The following is a 9,586-nucleotide window of genomic DNA, read 5'->3' as shown; positions in this document are numbered from 1 at the left end:
AGACATATACAGAGTAAATATACAGGAAGACATATACAGAGATATACACAGGAAGACATATACAGAGTAAATATACAGGAAGACATATACAGAGATATACACACGAAGACATATACAGAGTAAATATACAAAGTAAATATACAGGATGACATATACAGAGATATACACAGGAAGACATATACAAAGTAAATATACAGGAAGACCCAGAGATATATAGAGTAAAAATATACAGAGTAAATATACAGGGATGACATATACAGAGTAAATATACAAAGTAAATATACAGATAGGAAGACATATACAGAGTAAATATACAGGAAGACATTATACAGAGTTAAATATACAGAGTAAATATACAGGAAGACATATACAGAGTAAATATACAGGAAGACATATACAGAGTAAATATACAGGAAGACATATACAGAGTAAATATACAGAGTAAATATACAGAGATATATGCAGGAAGACATATAGTACCAGTAAGAAGTTTGGACACACCTCATTCAAGGGTTTTTCTTTATTTTTACTATTTTCTACATTGTAGAATAATAGTGAAGACATCAAAACTATGAAATAACACATATGGAAACATGTAGTAACCAAAAAAAAAGTGTTAAATAAATCAAAAATATATTTTATATTGATAGTAGTGCACTTTATAGGGTATAGGATGCCATTAGGACGGCGACAGAGACTCACAGCATTTTGTTTCTTTGTTAGCTCCTCCAGAGTGTCCACTAGGGCGTCATCGGCTACTTCTAGAGGGGTTTGTCCCTGGAACAAGGACACACATGGGTTAATGGGTTTAAATGGGCCTGTTTGGCCCTGTCCGGGGGTATCGTCGGATAGGGCCACAGTGTCTCCCGACCCCTCCTGTCTCAGCCTCCAGTATTTATGCTGCAGTAGTTTATGTGTCAGGGGGCTAGGGTCAGTCTGTTATATCTGGAGAATTTCTCCTGTCTTATCCGGTGTCCTGTGTGAATTTAAGTCTGCTCTCTTTCTTTCCCTCTCTCGGAGGACCTGAGCCCTAGGACCATGCCTCAGGACTACCTGGCCTGATGACTCCTTGCTGTCCCCAGTCCACCTGGCCGTGCTGCTGCTCCAGTTTCAACTGTTCTGCCTGCGGCTATGGAACCCTGACCTGTTCACCGGACGTGCTACCTATCCCAGACCTGCTGTTTTCAACTCTCTAGAGACAGCAGGAGCGGTAGAGATACTCTTAATGATCGGCTATGAAAAGCCAACTGACATTTCAGCTGATGTAAGAAGGACTATATAAATACATTTGAAAGACTAATACAGCCCCAGAGTGGAGGAGTCTGGGTACATAGGGAGACTAATACAGCCCCAGAGTGGAGGAGTCTGGGTACATAGGGAGACTAATACAGCCCCAGAGTGGAGGAGTCTGGGTACATAGGGAGACTAACACAGCCCCAGAGTGGAGGAGTCTGGGTACATAGGGAGACTAACACAGCCCCAGAGTGGAGGAGTCTGGGTACATAGGGAGACTAATACAGACCCAGAGTGGAGGTGTCATAATACCCATAAAACCTAGCGGTCAAACAGGGAAACGGTTCAAATCGTTTTTCCACCACTCATTTTTCCCAATAGGGGATTTTAAAAACACTTAAAATAAGGGCGGCTGTGTTTCCTGTAGGCGTGACGTTTCGATAACCGTGTAAATCTCTCTCGGACAAGGTGACTTTTATCAATATAATCAACTCTATTTACTCTCGGATTAGAACATGATAATTAGCATGTGGGGGGGGTGTTCTTAATGTTTTGTACACTCAGTGTATGTCTTCTCCCACTCATGGGGGGGAGGGGGGAGGGCTCCACTCACCACGTTGTTGAGAGTAGCCATGTCACACATGTTGTCAGCCAGCAGAGAACACACCTCCTGCTGCCCCCAGTGGGCCGCAGCGTGCAGGGCGGTCCAGCCATCCACATCACCACTGTCTAAATCCAGACCACACTGGAGCAGGACCCTGTGGGGGGGGGGGGGAGAAGGTTGAATAGATAGAGGGGATAGAGAGCAAACAGGAGGAGAGGAGGACAAGAGGACACGAGGACAACAGGACGGGAGGACACAAGGATGGGAGGACAAGAGGACACAAGGATGGGAGGAGAAGAGGACACGAGAATGGGAGGACAAGAGGACACAAGGATGGGAGGACAAGAGGACACGAGGATGGGAGGACAAGAGGACAGGAGGACATGAGGACGGGAGGACACTAGGACGGGAGGACACGAGGACGGGAGGACACTAGGACACGAGGACGGGAGGATGACTGACAGCAGCTGTTTGCTGGTCTACTGTGGTACAAAACTAGACCCAGTGGCACCAGTTCATGTTATTATCTCTGGCCGTGTCCCGGATCAGAAGGGTTTGCAGTTTAGGACCGATGGTGTTGTCTAAAATGAGCACTCTGACTGAAGCTGGAAATGCGTGTTTGGAGAGCATTCCCTTGCCTCGATCTCCAAACTGCAGCCTGGCTATCACCCGACTTACTGGCTATCACCCGACTTACTGGCTATCACCCGACTTACTGGCTATCACCCGACTTACTGGCTATTCCACCCGGAACTACTGGCTATCCCTGACTCACTACTTCACCGTACCCTGACTCCGACATCCGACTCATTCACCTGACCTCGCCGACCTATCACCTGACTCGCGGACTATCACCTTGACTCCGCCGTACTACACCTGACTCGCCCGACTATCACCTGACTCACTATCACCTGGACTCGCCGGACTTAGTACCTGACTCACTATCACCTGACTCGCCGACTAGTACCTGACACACTATCACCTGACTCGCCGACTAGTACCTGACTCACTATCACCTGACTCGCCGACTAGTACCTGTCTCACTATCACCTGACTCACTATCCCCTGACTCGCCGACTAGTACCTGACTCACTATCACCTGACTCGCCGACTAGTACCCGTCTCACTATCACCTGACTCACTATCCCCTGACTCGCCGACTAGTACCTGACTCACTATCACCTGACTCGCCAACTATCACCTGACTCACTATCACCTGACTCGCCGTCTAGCACCTGACTCACTATCACCTGACTCACTATCACCTGACTCGCCGTCTAGCAGCTGACTCACTTCATGACTTCTATGTAGCCCTTGGCTGCGGCCACATGCAGCGCTGTGGCCTTGGTGTTGGGGTGAGGTGTCAGCATGCCACTGCCTGCCAGCACCTCGTTGGCATCTGCCAGCATCACCCGCTCCTCTTCCCTCCTCGCCAGATCTACATCCACCCCTGGGGACAGAGAGAGGCGGACATAGTTAGGGACACTCACTCACATGGACGCAGAGAGACACAGTGAGACACAGTGAGAAGTAGAGAGATGCAGAGAGATGCAGAGAGACACAGAGAGACACAGAGAGACAAAGTGAGACGCAGAGAGACGCAGAGAGACACAGAGAGACACAGAGAGACACAGAGAGACACAGAGAGACACAGAGAGACACAGAGAGACAAAGTGACAGACAGACAGACAGACAGACAGACAGACAGACAGACAGACAGACAGACAGAGACAGACAGACAGAGACAGACAGAGACAGACAGACAGACAGAGGGGAGATTAAATAAAGGCTACATTGAGAAAAGGCAAGTAATAATCTGTGTATTCTCTGTTGGTGAGTCGGTCGAAACATTTTTATTTAACAGAAACCTTTTAAAGATGATTCGATGATGGTTAATGAGAACTTGTCACCTTGTAAAAAACAATAGTAATCCCCCAGCTTTTGCCTTCGATTATCAACACTGACAATTTGTCAACATAATACATCTAAAAACCTAATATTACATATTTTTACATATTTTTCTGCCATATATCATTATTATTATGCCTATTTACGATTTAGTTTCATAATCTTAAAGGGTGTAGTCATTCTAACCATGAATTAAATTACAGCAATTGCAGTGGGAGAAGCTCTAATGAGATTGTGTTATGTCACTATAGGACATGGAATTCAATAGCAGGTGTTATTGTGTTTATAGGAAGAGAGAAAGCATGTGGTCCCGCAGTGGTCCCGCAATGGTCCCGTGTGGCTCAGTTGGTAGAGCATGGCGCTTGCAACGCCAGGGTTGTGGGTTCATTCCCCACGGGGGGACCAGGATGAATATGTATGAACTTTCCAATTTGTAAGTCGCTCTGGATAAGAGCGTCTGCTAAATGACTTAAATGTAAATGTAAATGTGCTGTGCTTTTCCCGAGGACTGTCGACATGGCAACATAACAATTCCTGGATAACCTAAAAAAAACTGATGGTGAAGATGATGAACAGAGAAAACGCGCTGCTTCTCAAAAGGACTGTGTGTTAATAATATAGTACTGTGTGTTAATATAATGTACTGTGTGTTAATATAGTACTGTGTGTTAATATAGTACTGTGTGTTAATATAATGTACTGTGTGTTAATATAGTACTGTGTGTTAATATAGTACTGTGTGTTAATATAGTACTGTGGGTTAATATAGTACTGTGCGTAAACTGTGGGTTAATATAGATGTGGTTATATAGTACCTGTGGGTTTAATATTAGTACTGTGGGTTAACTATAGTAACTGTGGGTTAATATAGTACTTGTGCTTAATATAAGTACTGTGGGTTAATATAGTAACTCGTGGTCATATAACGCTGCTGTTATATTGTGGTTAATATCAGTAACTGTGTGTTAATACTAGATACTGTGTGTGTAATAGTATGTCTGTATAGGGTGTTAATATAGTACTGTGTAAGCGGTGAATATAGTACTGTGGGTTAATATACGTACTTGTGGGTTAATATACGTACTGTGGGCACTAAGTACGTGTGGTTATAATAATGTGGTAAAATCGTACTGTGTGTTAATAATACGTAACTCGTGTGTTAAGTATACGTCGTGTTAATATAAGTACTGTGGTGTTAATATAGTCTCCACGTGGTAATATCTGTGTGTTAATATAGTACTGGGTTAATATAGTACTGTTGTGGTAAAATAGTACTGTTGTGTTAATATAGTACTGTGTGTAATATATACCTTAAATGTACTGTGTGTTAATATAGTACTGGTGTGTTAAGAATACTGTGGTTAATTGTATGGTGTTAAATATAGTACTGTGTGTTAATATAAGTACTGTGTGTTAATATAATACCTGTGTGTTAATATAGTACTGTGTGTTCAATATAGTAAACTCGTGTGGTTAAGGATGGTAGGTTTAACTAGTACATGTGTGTTAAGGCATCGGTAGGTGTTAATATAGTACTGTGTGTTTAGCATGGTAGGTGTTAATATAGTACTGTGTTGTTAAGATGTGAGGTGTTAATATAGTACTGTGTGTTAAGCATGTAGGTGTTGAATATAGTACTGTGTGTTAATGATGGAGGTTTAATATACGTTACTGTGTGGTTAATGATGGTAGGTGTTAATATAGTACTGTGGTGTAATGAGGTAGTGTTAATATAGTACTGTGTGTAATGATGGGTAAGGTGTAATATAGTACCGTTGTTAATGAGGTAGGGTGTTAATATAGTACTGTGGTTAATATAGTACTGTGTGTTAAATAAAATAGTACTGTGTGTTAATATCAGTATGTGTTAATATAGTACTGTGTGTAAATATAGCACTTGTGTGGTAATATAGTACTGTGTGGTAATATAGTACTGTGTGGTAATATAAGTACTGTTGGTTATAGACTGTGTGTTAATATAGTACTGTGTGTTAATATAGTACTCGTGTGTTAATATAGTACTGTGTGTTAATATAGTACTGTGTGTTAATATAGTACTTGTGGTGTTAATATAGTACTGTGTGTTAATTAGTAACTGTGTGTTAATATAGTACTGGTGTTAATATAAGTACTGTGTGTAATATAGTATGTGGTAATATAGTACTGGTGTTGATATAGTACTGTGTGTTAATATAGTACTGTGTGTTAAATAGTACTGTGTGTTAATAGTATGTGTGTTATATAGTACTGTGTTGTTATATAGGTACTGGTGTGTTAATATAGTACTGTGTGTTAAGGATGGTAGGTGTTAATATACGTTTACTGTGTGTTTAAGGATGATAGGTTGTTAATATAGTACTGTGTGTTAAGCATGGTAGTGTTAATATAGTACTGTGTGTTAAGATGATGGTAGGTGTTAATATAGTACTGTGTGTTAGCATTGTAGGTGTTAATATAGTACTGTGTGTTAATGATGGTAGGTGTTAATAATAGTACTGTGTGTTAAGATGGTAGGGTTAATATAGTACTGTGTGTTAAGATGTGGTGTTAAAAGTACTGTGTGTTAATCGATGGGGTGTTATATAGTATGTGTGTTAATGATGGTAGGTGTAATATACGTACTGTGGGTTAATATAGTACTGTGTGTTAATATAGTAATGTGTGTTAATATAGTACCGTGTGTTAATATAGTACTGTGGTGGTAATAATAGTACTGTGTGGTAATTAGTAGTGGTATAAGTACTGTGTGGTAATATAGTACTGTGGTAAATAGTACGTTGTAATATACTCTGGTGTTAATATAGTAACTGGGTTGTAATATAGTACTGTGTGTAATATAGTACTGTTTGCTAATATAGTCTGTGTTAATATATAGTACTGTGTGTTAATATAAGTACTGTGTGTTAATATAGTACTGTGTGTTAATATACGTACTGTGTGGTAATATAGTACTGTGTGTTAGATGGTAGGTGTTAATATAGTACTGTGTTTAATGTAGGTAGATGTGTTAATATAGTTACTGTGTGTTAAGGATGGGTAGGTGTTAATATAGTACTGTGGTGTTAATATAGTACTGTGTGTTAAGGATGGTAGGTGTTAATATAAGTACTTGTGTGTTAATATAGTACTGTGTGTTAAGGATGGTAGGTGTTAATATAGTATCTGTGTGTAAGATTAGGTAGTGTTAACGATGCATATGGTCAAGGATGGTTAGTGTTATATAGTACTGTGTGTTTAAGGACGGTAAGGATGTTAATATAGTACTTGTGTTAAGGCATGGTTAGGTGTTAATTATAGTACTGTGTGTTACGGACGGTATGGTGTTTATATAGTACTGTGTGTTAAGGATGGAGGTGTTAATATAGTACTGTGTGTTAGGATGTAGGTGTTAATATAGTACTGTTGTGTTAAGGATGGTAGGTGGTTAATAAGTACTGTGTGTTAATGACGTTTAGATGTAGGTGTTATATAGTACTGTGTGTTAGATACAGGTGTTAGTACTGTAAGGTGTTTATATTATACGTTATATAGTACTGTGTGTTAATATAGTAACTGTGGTTGTTACAGCGATCGGTAAGGTGTTAATATAGTACTGTGTGTTAAGGCATGGTAGGTGTTAATATAGTACTGTCGTGTTGGCATGGTAGGTGTTATATATAGTATACGTGGGTGTTAGACGGTATGGTCGGTTAATATACGTACTGTGTGGTTAAGCAATGGTAGGTGTTAATATAGTACTGTGTTTAATGCATGGTAGGTGTTAATCATATGTACTGTGTGTAAGGATGGTAGGATTACGTGTTTAACCGGTAGTGTTATTAAGTACTGTGTGTAAGGAGGTTAGGTGTTAATTATAGTACTGTGTGTTAAGCATGGTAGGTGTGTAATATAGTACTCGTGTGTTAAAGATGGTAGGTGTTAATATAGTACTGTGTGTTAAGGATGGTAGGTGTTAAAATAGTACTTGTGTGTAAGGACGGTAGGTGTTAATATCATGTACTTGTGTGTTATAGGATGGTAAGGTGTTTTACTATACGTACTGTGTTAAGGAATGGTAGGATTTATATAGTACTGTGGTTTTAAGGATGGTAGGTGTTAATAAAGTACGTGTGTGTTAAGGATGGTAGGTGTTTAATAAGTCTGTGTGTTAAAGGATGGTAGGTGTTTAAATAGTACGTGTGTTAAGGAGGCAGGTTAATATAGTACTGTGTGTTAAGAATGGTAGTGTTAATATAGTACTAATGTGGTTTAAGGATGGTAGGCTGTTAATATAGCTACTGTGTGTTACAGCGATGTAGAGGTGTTAATATAGTACTTGTGTTTAGGAGGTTGTTAAAGCATGTGTGTTAAGAGGTATGTTAATAATAGTCTACTGTGTGTTAGGACGGTATGTGTCAATATAGTACTAGTGTGTTAAGGATGGTAGGTGGTTACATATACGTACTGTGTGTTAAGCGATGGTAGGTTTAATATAGTAACTGTGTGTTAATGCATGGTAGGGTGTTAATATCGTACTGTGTTTAAGGCATGGTAAGGTGTTAATATAGTACTGTGTTATGAGGTCGTAATATGTCGTTTATGAGTAGGCTGTTAATAGTCTGTGTGTTAACTGATGGTAGGTGTTAATATAGTATGTGTGTTAAGATGGTAGGTGTTATATACGTACGTGTGTTAAGGAGACGGGTGTAATATAGTACCGTGTGTTAACGACGGTAGGTGGTATAATATAGTCTGTGTGTTCAATCTGGTAGGTGTTTAATATAGTGACTGTGGGGTAAGAGGTAAGGTGTAATAAGATGGTGTTAAGCGCGTAGCGTGTTAAGTATAGTACTGTGTGTTAAGAGGTAGGTGTTAATATAGTACTGGTGTTAAAGGAATGGCTAGGTGTTAATATAGTATGTACCGCGCTGTTCCATAATGTTGTGGTTAAGGATGGTAGTGCTAAATATAGTACTTGTGGTTAAGCGAGGTAGGTGTTAATATAGTATGTGTGTTAAAGGATGGTTGATAGACGTGTGTAGATTAATATACGTACTGTGTGTTAAGGATGGTAGGTGTTTAATAATAAGTACTGTGTGTTAAAGGAATGGTAAGGTGTTAATATAGTACTCGTGGTGTTAAGCGATGGTAGTGCTTAAATAAGTACTGTGTGTTAAGGATGGACAGGTTTTAATATAGCTACTGTCGTGTAAGTGATGGAGGTGCTTAATATATGTACTGTGTGTTAAGGATGGTAGGTGTTAATATAGTTGGGTATCTGTGGATGTTAAAGTACTGTGACGTGGGTAAGGTGTTAATATAGTACTGTGTGTTAAGGATCGGTAGGTGTTAATATATACTAGTGTGTTAAAGCGAGGTAGGTGTTAATATACGTACACTGTGTGTTAATGATGGTCGTGTAATATAGTACTTGTGTGTTAAGGATCGGTAGGTGTTAATATTGGTTTTACTTGTGTGTTAAGTGGTCCGTAAGTGTTTATATAGTACCTGTGCTGTTAACATGATGTAGGTGTTTAATCATAGGTACTGTGTGTTAAGGACTGTAGGTTTATATAGTACTGTGTGTTAGGCATGGTAGGTGTTAATATAGTAGCTGTGTGTTAAGATGGTAGGTGTTAATATAGTACTGTGGTGTTAATGACTGGTAAAGGTTGGTTAACATACGTTGGTGTTGTACAAGGACTGGTAGGTGTTAATATAGTACTTTGTGGTTGTTAATGAATGGTAGGTGTTAATATACGTACACTGTGTGTTAAGCGATGGTATGGTGTTAATATAGTACTGTGTGTTAGCATGGTAGGGTGTTAATATAGGTACGTGTGTCAAGGAATGGTAGGTGTT

At 39.8% G+C, this 9,586-nt stretch overlaps 1 pseudogene; it reads right to left on the bottom strand.

Annotated features, from left to right (window-relative positions):
* The window catches only part of LOC112070264 (protein phosphatase 1 regulatory subunit 12A-like), a 77,329-nt pseudogene that overhangs the window by 37,068 nt on the left and 30,675 nt on the right, over positions 1-9,586 (bottom strand).

This window comes from Salvelinus sp. IW2-2015, unplaced genomic scaffold, assembly GCF_002910315.2.
Source record: "Salvelinus sp. IW2-2015 unplaced genomic scaffold, ASM291031v2 Un_scaffold1270, whole genome shotgun sequence".
NCBI lineage: Eukaryota > Metazoa > Chordata > Actinopteri > Salmoniformes > Salmonidae > Salvelinus > Salvelinus sp. IW2-2015.
The sequence above is the reverse complement of the archived record's forward strand: the minus strand, read 5'-3'. Positions and strand labels throughout refer to the sequence as shown.